The 17,134-nt window shown below is 47.7% G+C and overlaps 1 protein-coding gene across 7 annotated transcripts in view; it reads right to left on the bottom strand.

Annotated features, from left to right (window-relative positions):
- Positions 1 to 16,863, bottom strand: part of LIN54 (lin-54 DREAM MuvB core complex component) — a 77,944-nt gene extending 61,081 nt beyond the window's left edge. For 2 of the 7 annotated variants that reach the window (XM_058667115.1, XM_058667111.1), the window contains exon 1: positions 16,712 to 16,863. The gene's annotated coding sequence lies outside the window, so the exon portion shown is untranslated. Of the gene's footprint in view, positions 1 to 15,916; positions 15,986 to 16,043; positions 16,191 to 16,225; positions 16,244 to 16,711 lie in introns of those variants that run through there. The other 5 variants (XM_058667113.1, XM_058667112.1, XM_058667116.1 and 2 more) reach the window with 5 other exon arrangements.
- Between the last annotated feature and the right edge of the window lie 271 nt (positions 16,864 to 17,134).

Raw genomic sequence — 17,134 nt, 5'->3', positions numbered from 1 at the left:
AGTAAGTTCTGTGTGTTTGTTTGAAAGGCAGAGTGACAGACAGAGGGGTTAGAGGCAGAGATCTTCCATCTGTTGCCTCACTCCCTCCAAATGGCTGCAAGAGCAAGGAGTAGGTCAGGTTGAAGCCAGGAATCTAAGTACTTGAGCCGTGTTTGCTGCCTCCCAGGTGAGTAGGAAGCCGGATCACAAGTGGAGGAGGGACTTGATCCAAGGCACTCTGATAGGAGACACGGGTGTCCCAAGTGGTAGCTTAATCCACAATGCCATGACGTCCACCCTTGAGATTTACTCTTATTGCTGTACTTGTTATTCCATTCTTTTTTTTTTAATTGCTGAGTCATTCTATTCTGTGAATGTATTCACCTGTCAATGGACATTTGGACTATTTCCAGTTTCCAACAATTATGAATACTGCTATGAACATTCCAGTTCAAGGTTTTCTTTATTTTTACCATCTGAAATACCCACCAGCAATGTATGACGTGCACATCGTCGACAACTGTACTGCCAAGCCTTTTGTTGGTCTGTTGTACTGTCAAGCCATTCTAGCAGGCGTGAGGTGATACCTCACTGTTGTTTTAATTTGCAATTCTCAGATGACTAATGATGTTGAGCATCTTTTCATATACAGAGCCTATTAGTGTATCTTCTTTTGAAAAGCGTCTACCAAAGCCTTTGTCACTTTTCTAAAAAAACTACTGGGTCTTGAGTATTCACATTGGGCTAGATGAGTCCTATACACACACTGCAAACTCACTGTCACAGTTATTAATCACTAGCATTTTGAGACTCCCAAAGTACCAACACTTCCTCCTGTGCAGCTCTTCCTCAGCAGAATCCCTTCTAGCCCTTATGAACTCAGTCCAGCCACATAAAGACACCACTCTCAACTACACATTCCAAAACATGTTCCAAACTCACAACACCAGCAAACAAGAGCACTCCCCGACACACAATGTCCCCAAGTTCCTTTCCCTACTGTCAATCTTAGGAAAGCGCATCAGTTGATTGGATGTTCTCTGGCGTCAGAGAATGAGGTACGATGATGACTTTGAGTGCCTGTATTCAAAACAGTGCCATAAACTTGTCACTCCTCCTCCTCCCTAAAATTATCCTCAACATACTCAGAAACATGGTTAAGGTCTTCAGTTCCCTTCAGAACAGAGAGATCTCAACCCAATTTTTTATTCATCATCTTCCTTAAAGCACCTGAGGTCATGGAGGATGAAAACGGGTAGAATGTGCCTTCATCTTAGTAAGGAAAGCTAGCTAGCTTGCTTGCTTGCTTGCTTTCTAAAGACTTACTTATTTTTATTGGAAAGGCAGATATACAGAAAGGAGGAGAGACAGAGAGGAAGATCTTCCATCCACTGGTTCACTCCCCAAGCCGCCACAATGGCTGGAACTGAGCCGATCCGAAGCCAGGAGCCAGGAGCTTCTTCCGGGTCTCCCACGTGGGTGCAGGGTCCCAACGCTTTGGGCCGTCCTCGTCTGCTTTCCCAGGCCACAAGCAGGGAGCTGGATGGGAAGCAGGGCTGCCAGGATTAGAAGGCGCCCATATGGGATCTTGGCGCATTCAAGGCAAGGACTTTAACCACTATGCTATCTCGCCGGGCCCAGGAAAGGTTTCTTACTACTTCGGTTTCAAGACCTCACCACTGCAGCACAGTCAACCAAAGTTCTAAGGCTTCAATTCACCCAAAACTCTCCCTCCTCAGTGCCAACCCAGGGTTGCGGCTTTGAGATCTGAAAAGGCAGCAATGGCCACTCTGCCTTTTTTTTTTCTTTCTAGATTTATTTATTTTCATTGGAAAGACAGACAATGCAGAGAAAAAGAGATATAGAGGGAAAGACTGACTTCTGTCCACTGGTGCACTCCCCAAGTGGCCGTAACAGCCATAGCTGAGCCAATCTGAAGTCAGGAGCCAGAAGCTTCTTCTGGGTGCAGGGTCCCAAGGCTTTAGGCCATCCTCTATTGCTTTCCCAGGCGACAAGCAAGGAGGTGGAAGGCAAGTGGAGCATATGGGGTCCCAGGGCGTGCAAGGCGAGGATTTAGCCATTAAGCTGTTGCACCAGGTCCCACACTGCCTTTCAACAGGGCCACAGAGGTGAGTGTCCACCATTCAGCTGGCAGCTGCCATCTCTCTTGGGTAAACCTCCAAACATTCCTGCACAAGTGCAACAAGTGCAACCAGCACAACTCTCACCCCTTAGCCCCATTGTCCTTTCCCAACACCTGGCTGAGAACATACACTCCCAGCTGCCAGTCACGCCATAGCCACTAACCTTATCTTTCCTCTTTCAGAAAGACATGTTTGTCTCAGCCCGTAGCCTCAAGGCCAGAACCATCAAGAATGGAGAGGGGGGGTCTGAGATGAGACATCCTTCTCACAAGCCAACAAAGTAGTCTGTCACTGTGTCCTGGACCCTGATGGAAGACACAGCCGTCCTGAGTCAGAGAAAAAGGACTTCTGACTCACAGCATGGCAAGGAACGGGTATGGCTCCATTTCTCCACAGCCCAGATCACACCCAAAGAAGGCACAAATGTCAGAATCGAGCATCGCAGTGGAGGAACCTGGAACTGAGAGAACCAGAATCATTCCTAATAGGCTCAAGCAAACCCTGCCATTTTCCTGCAGACAGGCATCGATGGCCCTGGAAAACAGCACATCTGTCCCATGCACCAGCAGGAGGCACTATCTCTTTCACGTATGGCTATTTGCTACATTTACATTCCTGAACAGACCACCTGGAAACAAAACAGCTCAGCGCCCTGCACAGTGGCACAGTAGGTTAAGCCTGGGTGGGATTCCAGCACCCCATAGAAGTGCTGCTTTGAGTCCCAGCTGCTCCACTTTTGATCCAGCTCCCTGCTAATGCGCCTGGGAATAGTAGAAGAAACTGACCCAGGCATGGGTTGCTATGCCCACCTGGGAGACCCAGAAGAGGCTCCTGGCCAGGGGATGCTGACTGCCTCATCGGAGGGTGGAAAGCAGAACAGGTTGCACAAGACTCCTGGCCAAGCTTTGCAGCATGTTCCTGGGTCCGTGCATGTACTAGGTGGACCTGGTCCAGCACAGACCTTGGACACATGTTCTCAACCATAGGGCAACTTCTCAGAACTGTCAAAACCACTCAAATAACACCCCACACGGGGGTCTCTAAGAGTCATTAAATGATGTCCCCTAATCCCCAGGGGTGCTTGTGTACTTTGACAGCAAGCAGAGGCCCCCTCTCCCTCATCCTCTGCAAACACAGGGGGAAAAAAAAGAAAAATTGAAATATGTGTCCCACCATCTTCCTCCATACCTGACCTTCCCCACCCTAATCAGAGGCCCACATGGGCATGCATCCCTCAACTATGGAAACGATATTAAAAATAAAATTAAAAAAAAAGAGGTCCCTGGCTTCAGATGGGTCCATTAGTGTTTCAGCCCTCTGAGGAGTAAGTCAGTGAATGGAAGGCCTCCACTTCCAGTGTCGCTATTTCAAATAAGTAAATCTTTCTTTTTTAACCACCTCATTTGCAAGAGAATTAATTAAAGATACTTATTTTGGTGTGAAAAAAGTTCGTCCATGCATTTTTCCATGTACTTCTAGAAGACCCCTTACATATCTTGTTTTCTCAATGACATCACATACTTCAAGTGCATATACATATTTCGACAAATTCACCCCTAAGTATTTCACATTTTTGATGCTACTATAAATGGCCTTTCTTCCATTTTCCAATTGATTGCTATTATACAGAAATTGAATCAATAATTGTGGTGTGTCCACGTAGTCTATAACAGTTCCAGTACTAGTTCTAGCTTCTCCAAAGACTCCTGAAGGTTTTCAGCAAAGGCAATCCATGTTGTGTACAAGCAACACCTGTATTCCTTCCTTTCTAATCATCTTCACAGTCTCCTCTCACTTATCCATCTGTCCTTGGCTTGGGACCGCCAGGCAGACACTGACCGAGATCAGGGAGGGTGGGCGGCCTCGCCCTGCTCCCAAACCTGTTAGCTACAGTGGTGGGTTTCTAATAGGTGCTCCGGTTTGAGGAAATTTCCTTCTATTTCTAGTTAGCTGTATTTTCTTTTAATCATAATGAATATTTAATTCTGTCATATATGTTTTCTGCAACTACTGAGACAATCACATGGCATTTCTTTCATCTTGCCAATTACATTAATTTTTTAAAGATTTATTAATTTTGCTGGACTCTATGTTTAGTATATGCTCACAAAGAGGGAATCTCACCTGAAATTGAACTGTGGTTATGCAACAAGGTGGAGGAATCCATCATGGGGGGAGGGTTTGGGAAGGGGGTTGGGAGAATCCCAGTACCTATGAAACTGTGTCACATAATACAATATAATCAATGAATAATAAAAAAAAAAGATTTTTTTTTTTTTTTTGAAAAGTCAGATATACAGAGAGGAGGATAGAGGGGAAGATCTTCCTTCCATCTGTTGGTTCACTCCCCAAGTGGCCACAATGGTCGGAGTTGAGCTGATCCAAAGCCAAGTACCAGAAGCCTCTTCCGGGTCTCCTATACGGGTGCAGGGTCCCAAGGCTTTGGGCTGTCCTCGACCACTTTCCCAGGCCACAAGCAGGAAGCTGGACGGGAAGCAGGGCTGTTGGGATTAAAACTGGCACCCATATGGGATCCCAGCACATGCAAAGTAAGGACTTTAACCACTAGGCTACTGCATCGGATCCAGTCCTTAAAGAGGTTCAAATTGGTTATAAGGAGTTTCTCAGTAACCATTCTTCAAAACTGACCTTTATTATATGACAAATCATACCTACTAAGGCATCTGCACATTCTTTTAAGCCACCAAAGCTCTGAGTCTAAAGTTACACATACTATTCTTATAAGGTATGTAGGAGCTGTACAAATGCCCTGTTTTTCCCTTACGTTGGTAATTCGTATTATTTTCTCCTGATTAGTCTGACAAGACTTATCCATTCTTAGTGACCTTTTCAAAGAACGATGCTTAGAACGATGATTTTTCTTAACTGTCCATTTTTACTTAAATGATTGTTATCTTTACCTTCCTTCTTCTGCCTTTTTTGGATTTAATTTGGATTTTTTTCTAGAATCTTCAGATGAAAGCACACATCAGATTTCAGCAAACTACAGCCTACAGGTCAAACTAGAATAAGAATTTTTCCTCTTTTTTTTTTTTTTTTTTTTTTTTACATTTTTAAATGGCTGGGGGTGGTGGACAGAAGCTCAACATGTGATGGACCTAAATGGCCTGTAAAACTTAAATTATTTGTTATCTGACCCTTAAAAAAAATTGTCGATCTCTGGATTGACATGAGAACCAGGGCTTGGAGTGGACCTGGCTGGACAGGCAGGAGCAATTGCCAGCATAAATGTGGGCTACACAGTGAGTTCAGTTGGGTTGAGCTAGGCCACAGCATCCATTCATGCGTACAAAAGCCACATGGGATGTGGGACAGACTGGACCAATCTGCTGCACATCCTGTCATGCGCAGGAACCAGAGCTGGGACGGGCCTGGTGGGGTGACTGGGGGTCGCTCTGACTGGGCTGCAGTTCCCACTGGTGTACATGAGGGCTGAGTGTGTGGTGGGCAGGTCGGGCTGGGCTGCAGTATGGTTGGTTTACGTAAGAGATAGGCTTGAGACAGAACTAAGGCAGGGGCTGCAGTCACCAGTCTGTGTGTTGGCTGATCTGAATGACAGACTGACCCAGACCCCGTACTGGCTAGCACACATAGAAGTCAGGTCTGGGGTCACCTCAGATGAAGTTTCTTTGGGAACCACTCCCCTCCCTGCCCCAGTCCCACAATTGAACTGCTGGTCTCAGAATTCCAACCATGGGGAGAATCATAGGATCTGTGGTCTGACCATAGAGTGCATAAGTCAGAACTGGGCCCCCTCAGTTGTTGAAGCTTGTGCAGTGGACAGCATGCCCACATGCACACGGGGACATGGCATTCCACTGGGGCCTTCAGAGGACATCTAGTAGCATAGCAGAGGATGGAGTACAGAACAAATTGGACAACTCTTCCAGCCAGACATTGACAGCAAGTATCTGGGCGAGCAGAGACTCTAGGGTGGACTATCTCAGCCAATGGACGTTGGAATGATTTCCTCATCCTTGGAGCAACAAAATGAATAGCATTTCAGAACTATCAAAACCACTTGAGCAATATCCTTGGAGCATACTCCACATTGGGGACCCTGGGATGATACTGGGTGGCTTCCCCCAACACTGAGTACTGATGTAGTTTGGAGGCTGGGTATGGCTTCTCCCATTATCTTCGCCTTCCCCCAGATACAGGAAGAAAATTGGAAACAGTCTCATTCACCTTCCCCTATTCTTCAACCTTTCCCACCCTAACCAGTGGTCCACACGGTCATGCATCCTTCTCAACTATGTAAATATCATCAAAAATAAAATTTAAAAAAATTGCTATCTGATCTTTTGCAAAACAAAAAAAAAATTGCTAACCTCTGGCTTAGATTACTGACTTCAAGCTTTTCTACAGTAGTCATTTAATATGAAAAATTCCCCCACAAAGTTGCTGTAGATGATTTTCATTAATTTTAGTGATAAAAAAAAAACATGTATTTCAAAGAGAAGGAAAAAAAACCAAGAAGGGTGAGCAGTGAGCTAGAAGACAGTGAAGTGGGAGATCTTCCATATGCTGGTTTGCTCCCCAAATGCTTGCAGTGTCTGGTACTTGGCCAGAGTAAGGCCAGGAGTCCCCTCTTTGACTGCCTCACGGTGGGGCAGGGTTTCAAGCACTTGGACCACCAACTGCAGTCTGCCCAGGAACACAGACAGGAATCCAGAGAGCAGGCACAGAAGCTGAGGCCCGAAATGGTGCTCCAGTAGGGGTGTCGAGGGCCTGCTGCGCAATGATACAGTTTTATTATCCTTGCGGGCTCAACTTTGACATGTGGAAAAAATAAGAGTGCTACTTAACTCTCAAAATATTTAACTCCTAGCTATCTCATTATTAATTTGCTACTGTTTTATTATTGTCAGAACATGCTAGTCTGTACAACACTTGTGACATCTGAAATTAGAGACGTATTTTACTACGCAGAACACAGTGCATCTTTCCAAGAGAATGTTCCATGTGCGCTGTGCACACGAATGTGTATTCTCCAGGTGCTGAGGGGAGAGTTCTATAAATGTCAATTAGGTCAAGTTGGCTGATAATGTCACTCAGTTGTGATAGCCTTACTGAATTTTTCCTGTTCTGTCGACAACAGTGGTAGCTTTGCCTACTGCTCCTCTTTTAAGGTGTTTCTGTTTTATATGTTAAAGCTCTGTAATTAGAATAGTTCATCTGAACCATTAAAACAGAACGGGAGTTTCAGGAGCAGGAGGTGTTTCCTAGGAACCAGGAGCGAAGTTCAAACCTCTAAGGAGAAAAGGTCTAGCTGGGGCCTGTGTAGGACCCCAGCACAAGGCCACCTCAAGTCGCACCCACAGCCCCCGAGCGGAGTAGGGACGACAGAGGGATGGTGAGATGACCTTATCTGTTTCAATCAGGGTCACATGCAGGGCATGGTAGCCAATGCTAAAAAAACTCTCAAAAGGAACTGATGGGCATGGCAGAAAAAGGATTTGGCACCTAGCGACATGAATCATCATCCTAATTTTATCTCAGAGGAATGGAAGCTATGTGCCAGCACATGCGACCTCATCATGGCCATGTGGAGGACCACTCCAGCCAAAGAGAGGGTCAGCACAGGCCCAGGGGCAGGCGAGGCTCAGATGGCCTCAACTGGAGGACGGTGCACCTGTGATCCCTGACCACAGTCAAGGGATCCCACATGCTTCTAACACTTTCAGTTCACTAAAGCAAAGGTCTAAAGGCAACAGGTTGTCCTCACAGCAGAGCACAGCTGATGGACTGAAGTCCAAGCACAGGAAAAGGGCCACTCACTCCAGAAAGTCTCAGGATCTCCACATTTGTCTTAAATGTATAAAAACAAAACAAGGGCATGGCACGTTGGCTCAAAGGGCTAATACTCTACCTTCAAGTGCCAGGATCCCATATGAGCACCAGTTCATGTCCTGGTTGCTCCACTTCCCATCCTGCTCCCTGACTGTGGTCTGGGAAAGCAGTCAAGGACGGCCCAAAGCCTTGGCACCGTGCACCAAAATGGGAGACCCAGAAGAAGCTCCTAACTCCTGGCTTTGGATGAGATCAACTTTGGCCACTGTGGCCATTTAGGGAGTGAATTAACAAATGGAGGATATTCCTCTCTATCTCTCCTTCTCTCTGTAATTCTGCCTTTCCAATAAGAATACAAATAAATAAATCTTTAAAAAAAAGTTTACCACAGTGCCACTACTACCCTGGTCTCCACTGATCCAAGTGATCTAAACTACTCTGTCTGGTTTCTCCATCACTGTATCTCTCACACTCAGAAAGTTTCACTGATTTCTAATCCCTCCTTGGTTTCTTCAGAATAAAAGCTACATGAGAACAGCTACATGTCTGCCTTCATCAACGCTCTACCCTCATCCCCCGTCCCTGGAACACAGATGATAAATGCTCTCCACATCAATCTGAACAGTGAATAAATCCATCATGGCAAGGGGTGTCACCTAAAACTCCTGAGTTGCTTGTGCTGGGCTGTCAAAATACCTGTTGGTCTGAGTAGAATGGATTTACGAAAACACTCTGGGACCCCACAACACTTGAAATAAAATAATAAACCCCAGAGGGAGCTGGGAAGCTCCTTTCAAGTAAGTTTCTTTCTTTTTTTTTTTTAAAGATTTATTTATTTTATCACAAAGTCAGATATACAGAGAGGAGGAGAGACAGAGAGGAAGATCTTCCATCCGATGATTCACTCCCCAAGTGAGCCGCAACGGGCCGGTGCTGCACCAATCCGAAGCCGGGAACCAGGAACCTCTTCCGGGTCTCCCACACGGGTGGCAGGGTCCCAATGCATTGGGCCGTCCTCAATGCTTTCCCAGGCCACAAGCAGGGAGCTGGATGGGAAGTGGAGCTGCCGGGATTAGAACCGGCGCCCATATGGGATCCCGGGGCGTTCAAGGCGAGGACTTTAGCCCCTAGGCCACGCCGCCGGGCCCTAAAGTAAGTTTCTAAATACTCAGAATTTAGAAATACTCCCAACCAATCTCCTCAGCAACTGCATTATGTCTTAAAATCTACAAGATTCTCCTAGTTTGAATTGGCTTATGATTTTGATGAGTCACTTAGCTAACATCTACTTACTGCCTCCCAGCTATGTGGAGGGCTGGAGAATTCAGGAGAGATCTTTTCCTGAAAGAAACCAAGTAGATCAGTGGCAAGATCACAGTGACCTGAGGAGTGCCTTGGACTCTAGGTCAGAGGAGCAGCAGCAAACAGCCCAGAGCCCACGGTCAGCGTTAGGATAGAGACAATGACATGAAGTCCACTAATCACACAAATAAAACTCATACAAGAAAGAGACAACAAAAAAAGCTCAAGGCTTTTACATTTTTCAAAAAAAGTTTTTCACAGCATATTACCATCACAGAAACTTATTTTCATAGGTAGAGGAAAATAATCTAGGTGAATAAATGCTTTCATTGTTGCACATTACATGAAGGCATTAACCTATAACTACATCACAGATGACTGGCTCATCTGAAAGATGTTAGAGATAATTTGAGTGTTAGAAGACTAAAGCTTTTATACCTAGAACTTACCAGCAGCACTACCTGTTTAATTACCTATACCATTTAGATTTTAGCATTGATTTCTAAAATCAAATGTCAGCCATTCAAGAACTAAGCACACAACTATACTTCTCCAACTGCACTTAAGGGTCAGTGGGTTGTAAGCCATGACTTCTGGTAACACTCTCAAAGATTTGTATTCTTTTCTCTAATGTATTTTAAGCAAATTCTGATAATCTGGATAATCACTTCATCCACAAAATCTACGATAAAAGAATTAGGATGGACTAAAGAAAAAGCATAGAAAGATCTCATGCTGTGGCTCAACAACTAATTCTCCCCTCATGAGTGCTGGTCCATGTTCTGGATGCTCCACTTCTGATCCAAATCCATGCCTGTGGAGCAGCAGATGGCCCAAGGCCTTAGGACCCTGCACCCATGAGGGAGACCTGGAAGAGCCTCCTGTTTCCAGGCTTCAGAGCAGCTTAGCTTCAGCCATTGCAGCCATCTGGGGAGTGAACTGGTGGATGGATGATCTTTTTCTCCGTCTCTCCTTCCCTCTGTAAATCTTTCGAATAAAAATAAGTAAATCTTAAAAAAAGAGAGCGAGACAGAGTGCACCCAGTGTGGTGGCATAGTGGCCTTGCATGCACCAAGATCCCACATGGGAGCTGGTTCATGTCCCAGCTGCTCCACTTCCCATGCAGATCCCTGCTTGTGGCCTGGGAAGGCAGTAGAGGATGGCCCAAAGCCTTGGGTTCCTGCACCCAAGTGCAAGTCCAGGAAGAAGCTCCTGACTCCTAACTTAAGATTGGTTCAGCTCTGGCCATTATGGCCACTTGGGAGTGAACCAGTACATGGAAGATCTTTTTCTCTGTCTCTCTTTTTCTCTGTAGATCTGCCTTTCCAATGAAAATAAACAAATCTTAAAAAGAAAAAAAAAAAAGGTACAGAAAGGAGAATGACATATATGCGCGAAGTGGAAGTGCAACCATTTAGCCTGCGATTTGAGGAGAAAGCTTTGTGGCATCCAAACCCAGAGCATCAGGATGGGGACTGTCATCCTAGGATCAACATGTGACCAGCTACACACCTGCGTGGGAAGGCAGACAACAAGATGGTCACTGTGCAAAGACTTAGTTTCAGAAAACAGCATCATGCCTCATCTCACATTTAGTTTATTTTACTGGTCTTACAATTTAGCTTACATTATACTTACAAATTTATTTTTGCTTTATACTTGTTTTTTATATATAAGTATGAATTACATATTTTAAGAAAAATTTAGCTCAAGATACGAGTTTCACAATTTTTTTCACTTTAAAAGGAAACTGTGGGGGCTGGCACTGTGGCACAGCAAGCAGTAATGACTGCTGGTGATGCTTGCATCACCAACGGGTGCTGGTTCAGGTCCCGGCTGCTCTGTTTCTGATCTAATGTTCTGGGGGAAAGCAATGACAGATGTCCCAAGTGCTTGGGTCTCTGTGTCCACGTGGGAGACCTGGCAAACACCTGGCTGCAGCCTGGCCCGGCCCAGCCCCGTGGTTTCAGTCATCTGGGTAGTGAACCCGCAGATGAAAAATATCTGCCCCATCACCCTCTCTCTCCATCTTTCCCTCTTTCTAACTGTTGGGCAAAGCAAATAAATACATTTTTACCTAAGAAATGGGGAGGGGTGATTATGTAGTGCTCATGTTTAAGATTAGGATGCAGGAAAAACATGGAGCATCAAACCTGACTTGTTCCCAATGGTGGCTCTCCTAGTTGCCTGTGCCAACCTTATCTCCCAGCCTCAGCTGCCCACTGTAATTGAAATTAAAGTCTTTATTCTGCTTTTCTAGCTAAATTAACTTCTGATATTTCAAAATTTTGTAATGGCAGTGAATACCCTATCAAACAACAGGGCTTAAGCTCTTGGTGGTGTTAACATCTCTCTGCACATAATCCTGTCACATATCATGGAGATGATGCCTTCACGAGGACCCCATCCCACTACACTCAAGCTGACAGGCACCTGTGGTGTTTCTGCTTCCACCTCCTCCCTCCTGTGCGAAGCCACAGGATTGACCTCACCAGTGAACTTCTGAGGCGATAATCCTCCTACTCAAAAGGCTGTCTAGGGCCCGGCGGCATGGCCTAGCGGCTTAAGTCCTCGCCTTGAACACCCTGAGATCCCATATGGGCGCCAGTTCTAATCCCGGCAGCTCCACTTCCCATCCAGCTCCCTGCTTGTGGCCTGGGAAAGCAGTCGAGGACGGCCCCAGGCTTTGGGACCCTGCACCCATGTGGGAAACCTGGAAGAGGTTCCCGGCATCGGATCGGCGCACACCGGCCATTGCAGCTCACTTGAGGAGTAAATCATCGGACGGAAGATCTTCCTCTCTGTCTCTCCTCCTCTCTGTATATCCGGCTTTCCAATAACAATAAATAAATCTTAAAAAAAAAAAGGCTGTCTAAATAAGGCTTTGTCCAGTCCAGCCCTACTCCATCTACCCACTGCAGAGTGAGTCCAAAGCTAGAGCTCCTGAGGCAATGACACAAGCATAGTGTGTGACACATAGAGACCTGATGAGATTAAGTGTCACAGCCATGCAATGCTCACAACCAGAAGTATTCTGGATTTTGCAATGTTTGCATAGACTTTCCTAGCTGAGCCACCCTAATCCCAGAATCTGAAACTCCAACTGCTCTGACACCCACCCCTTTCGGGAGCCAGGTACTTTGTAGCAGCCTGGATTTTGAGATCAGGATGCTCAATCTATAAAGTCGGTGGTGCAAATGGTTCCAGTGCCAGAGCCAGTAAAACGCACCTCTCCCAATAGGGCATAGGACTATCTCCAGCAGCCTAACTCTTCCCTCATTCCTCCGTAACACGTCTCCAATCATTAATAGACAACTGTTTTTCCACAACAGTTAAGAACTGGAAAACTGATCATTAATGCAATCACACACCATACACATCGCAGTAAGACAATGAACTTCTGTGATTAAAACAGCAGAGGGTTGGTGTTGCAGTGTAAGACGTAAAGCTGCTGCCTGCCACACCTACATCCCATATGGGCTGTTCCACTTCAGCTCAAGCTTCCTGTTAATGCCCTGGGAAAAGAAGAGAAAGAGAGCCTGAGTGTTTGGGCCCCTGCCACTCATGGCGGAGAGAGGGATGAAGTTCACTGCATCTCCTCTATGTAGCACTTTCAAGTAAATTAATCTTTAAAACAAACAAAAAGCATAAAAGCATTTCAGTTTCCCTGCTATAATTATTTTTCAAAATTCTCAATCTCTTTACAAAAATAGCAGACTGACATGAACCAAATAACTGACATAAAACTGCAATTTTTTTGGAAAAGGCAATAAAACTCCAGTGAAGATCATAAGAAATTATTTTATTAAGATTTATTTATTATTATAGGAAGGGCAGATTTACAGAGAGAAGGAGAGACAGAGAAAGGTCTTCTGTCCACTGGTTCACTCCCCAAACAACCTCAATGGCCAGAGCTGGGAGCTGAGCTGATCTGATGCCAGCAGCCAGGAGCTTCCTCCAGGTCTCCCATGTGGATGCAGTGGCCCAAGAAGTTATACCATCCTTCGCTGCTTTTCCAGGTCACAAGCAGGAATCTAGATGGGAAGTGGAGCAGCCAGGACAGAAACCAACACCCATATGGGATGCCAGTGCTTGCAGATAGAGTATTAGCCTGTAAACCATGGTGCCAACTCCCATCAAAACTTTTCAAATTAATAAAATCATCTTCGACTAAACTTCTGGTATATCCCCTAAAATCTTTTTGGCTCCTTATTCTAATGAGTGAAAGCCACAAGTCCAAACTATCCACACACTTTCACACAGTATTTCTCTTCTGTAAGATATTGTATAACATCACTCCTGGTAGGTAAACTGAGTAAGAGAACTAACTGCCCACCACAAATATGACCAGTGAGCAATTCTTAAGCACTGACTTCTCAGCTGACTCTCACAGCTCCAAGGCACTAAAGCTAGAGGAAAACACACACACACACACACTCACATATACACATTCCAGCAGCCACGTGTAACCTTTCAATAATAGCACTGCTGTGGATGAGCAGGTGGACCCCATGGATCTTCAGATGATCCAACCATGGCCACCATTAAGTCAGTCCAGTTCTCCAGCTCTCTAAACAAAGGGCGACAAGTCCAGCACTTGGAATATAACAGAAATCTCAACTGATCCTGACCAGCTTCACACCCTCAACACCCTCATAATAAACACTGGCATCCACACTCCATAACAATGAAGCTAAAACTCATGATCAAAATGGAGCTGCAGGAGCTGTATTCCACTTGGATTGTCCACCACAGCAAAACACAAAACAAAACAAAAAAAACAAGCCTTCATAACTTTATTCTCTACATTCAAGAAACTGGATGGGGGAGAGGAGGGCAGAGTAGAACTTCTCTGAAAAGCATAGGTTATAAAATATCACTGACAATATCTCAATTATTATCCAATGGCAGGGGCAAAAAGGGTCACCTGATGGATAAGCCACAAAAGGAGGAAAAAATAACATTTTTCATGGTTTCACACTGGTCCTTATGCAAAAACTGTGTGAGCCTCCAACACCCCCAACAAGTTACAGACTATATTTAAAATCTTCCACATAGAATAAAATGCCAGTGCCTGCAAGAAACATATAACCCCCTAAATTGATGAACACCTCCCAACCAACACTGGCTGGCAAGGGTATTTTCAGTATCGCATCAGGAACCCACAGTAGCTGCTGGCGGTTCCTCTAGGCCTCGACAGCGCCATAGGTCTAAGGGCACACTGGAGCCCTCTTCACTCTCAACGGATAATGTTGATGTCATGACGAGGCTCTGGATTCCTGGCACTCGGGACAAGTCATTCCTCGAACCACCACGTAATTCTTCCCCTACCCACCAGCACCCCCTCCTTCAAATACAGAGCTCTCCAGCCAGAGCAGCCCCCTGGGTACCCCAGCCTCCTCTACCTCCAAGCGCGGCCGCTTTCTCCTCCCTCGGTTCCGAGGTGGGGTATCCAGAAGGTCCCAGGCAATCCCGAGCCCGGGCGGGCACTGCCTGTTTGCCTGACACGGTGGCTCTGGCCGGCACGTCTCCTTCCCCACTTGGCCCGGACTGGAGTGCTGCAGGGTACCCCGGGGGCCAGGGAGCCAGCCCGGGCGGCGACGTCGCTGCGGTCGCCGCCTCTGGTATGTCAGGGGCCGGGATTGTATTTCGAAAGATCCGCCATTTTCACCTCGTCATCACCATCACAGCTCAGCAGCTTCCCCGGCAGCCCGAGCCCGGGCCGCCGTCTGCAGCCTCCCCCCTCCCGCCTCCCCGTCCCCGCCCCGGCCCGCCCCTCCCAAGAGGCGCACACCCACATATCCGGGGAAGCCTCCCGCCGGCCCCGCCACCCTTCAAACGCACCCGAGGAACAAGTGCTCTGGGCTTCGACAACCTTTCACCCCCCTAAACCACAAGCCGCCACCGCGCCAAAGGAAGTCGCTCTCTCGTTTGTAGGTCCCAAGTCCGGCACAGGATTGTGTGCAAAAAGCAGCCGCCGTGCAGAAGGTGGGACCAGGACAATAAATTAAAAAAAAAAAAAAAATTCAAACTCCTTCATCACCACAAAACCGACTTGAGACAGGTGGGAGGCAGGGGTTGCCTTAACCATGTCCACCTCAGACACCGAAAACACCATCAGCATCTTGAACGTCATTCTCCAACTTTGACACTCTACCCACAGAACTACTATGACAGGATGAGCTCTCTCCATTTGCTCACCTTGAACTCTGACCCGGTCCTAAACCACAGGCACTGACCCCTCAGGCAGCTGGGTGGGTCAGAAACAATCTATCCTTAAAAATAACAGAGTTCTGAACTGTATCCCTCACCACTCAACTTTATCTGCTCATTTCTGCCCTTGAACACGAAGACTTCCAAACCTCAAAGTGCAACTAGATTTAATACGTACCCCCCCCCAATTGTAGAGACATTCCTGATTAATTTCTCAAATACGGAAAATACAGCTCTGCACTACAAGGTCTTACCACATGCTTATGATCATCATTTTTAAAGGATTTAAGTCATCAAACTGAAAAATAAATGATCTGCTTTACAATAAGACCCCAGAGCTATCCCTCAGCCCACCCCACCAGTTCCTTTAACCATATTTAATAAGTAACTCAAAGAGAACCTACGCATTTTTAAAATCACCTAATTAAGAAAATACAAACATTTTTCTTTTAAAAATCAGTTACCTCTGTTAATTTCAGAAAGAGTCAACAATCACCAGGGATGGCAAAAGAGCCACTCTGGTGCCTCTTCAGCAAGTTAGTCTTGAGACAAGTCTAAGGTAGAAGTCTAAACAGCCCTTTATCTCCCTACCTTGTTTGAAAAGACAACGCCACGTACAAGTAGTCGGTGGACCCAGGCTTAAACAAGCGCTGGCCACCGCCCGCCCGCCCCAATGCCCGCGTCCGGTGCAGCCTGCTGGACGCTGAGTCCATCCAGTGGCCCCCAAGTCCCTCGTCCTCCCGGTGCCCCCGCACCCCCGCCGGGTTGTTTACCGTTGCGTGGCCCGGCCTCCCCCCGTGCACCTCGGGAACCCTGTGACACTTAGCTGGTGGACTTCGCGAGCGAAACCGACGCACGCACACCGAGCGCGGTCCGCACAAAAGGGGCGTAGGAAGAACGCGGCGTCGGCGGGCGGCCAGGGAAGGAAGGGCTGCTCCTGAGTGACACGGCAGCAGAACCGGTTCCCTGACAGCGCGGCCCATACGGCCCGGCTCTCCGGACCGCGCTGTCTGCCCGTGCGCGGCCCGCCGGAGCCCTTCGTCTACACCGCCGGGCAGGCGCTGGCTCTCCGGTGACAGCCAAGGGGATCCTCCGCCCCGCAGCGGCCCTCAGCCGGCAGCTTGCTGCGGCCCTCAGCCCGCAGCTTCCCGCTCCCCGACACTGCCCGGCCGACCCGGCACCCGGCGGGGGAGCGGTCCGCCGCCCTGCGCCCGCGCCGGCCCGCCCGGGAGCCTCCCTATCGCGGGGCTGACACTCACCAAGGCCGGCGGCGCCGCCGCCTCCTCTTTGCGCCGCGCTCCCTGGGCTCCCGGCAGCCGCGGCGGCGGCGGCGCCTCCGAGACACAGACCCGGGTTTGTTCAAAATCACGCGCCCAGCGCCATTCCACCACCGCATCCCATAATACGCCGGGCCCTCCCCGCCCGCGCGGCCCCCTCGGCCCGCCCCTCCGTCCCGCCCCGCCGCGCCGCGCTACCCGGGCCGGCTTCCTTCGCCCCGCCCCTTCCGCGCCGTCACGCCACGCCCCTTGGCAACCCGAGCGCGCGTCATTCCGCAAGGCTGCACGTGACTACGCCTAGGCGCGCTGTCAAAGCTTTCGCACGGAATGTTCCATTTCGCAGAGCGCGCGGGGGGAGGGGGGAGCGGTGGAAAGGCGTGGAGGCTGGACCCGGATCGCGCCGTG

This window comes from Ochotona princeps, chromosome 7, assembly GCF_030435755.1.
Source record: "Ochotona princeps isolate mOchPri1 chromosome 7, mOchPri1.hap1, whole genome shotgun sequence".
In the NCBI taxonomy this organism is placed as follows: Eukaryota; Metazoa; Chordata; class Mammalia; order Lagomorpha; family Ochotonidae; genus Ochotona; species Ochotona princeps.
Note: the sequence above shows the minus strand (reverse complement) of the source record. Positions and strands in the feature narration are given on the sequence as shown.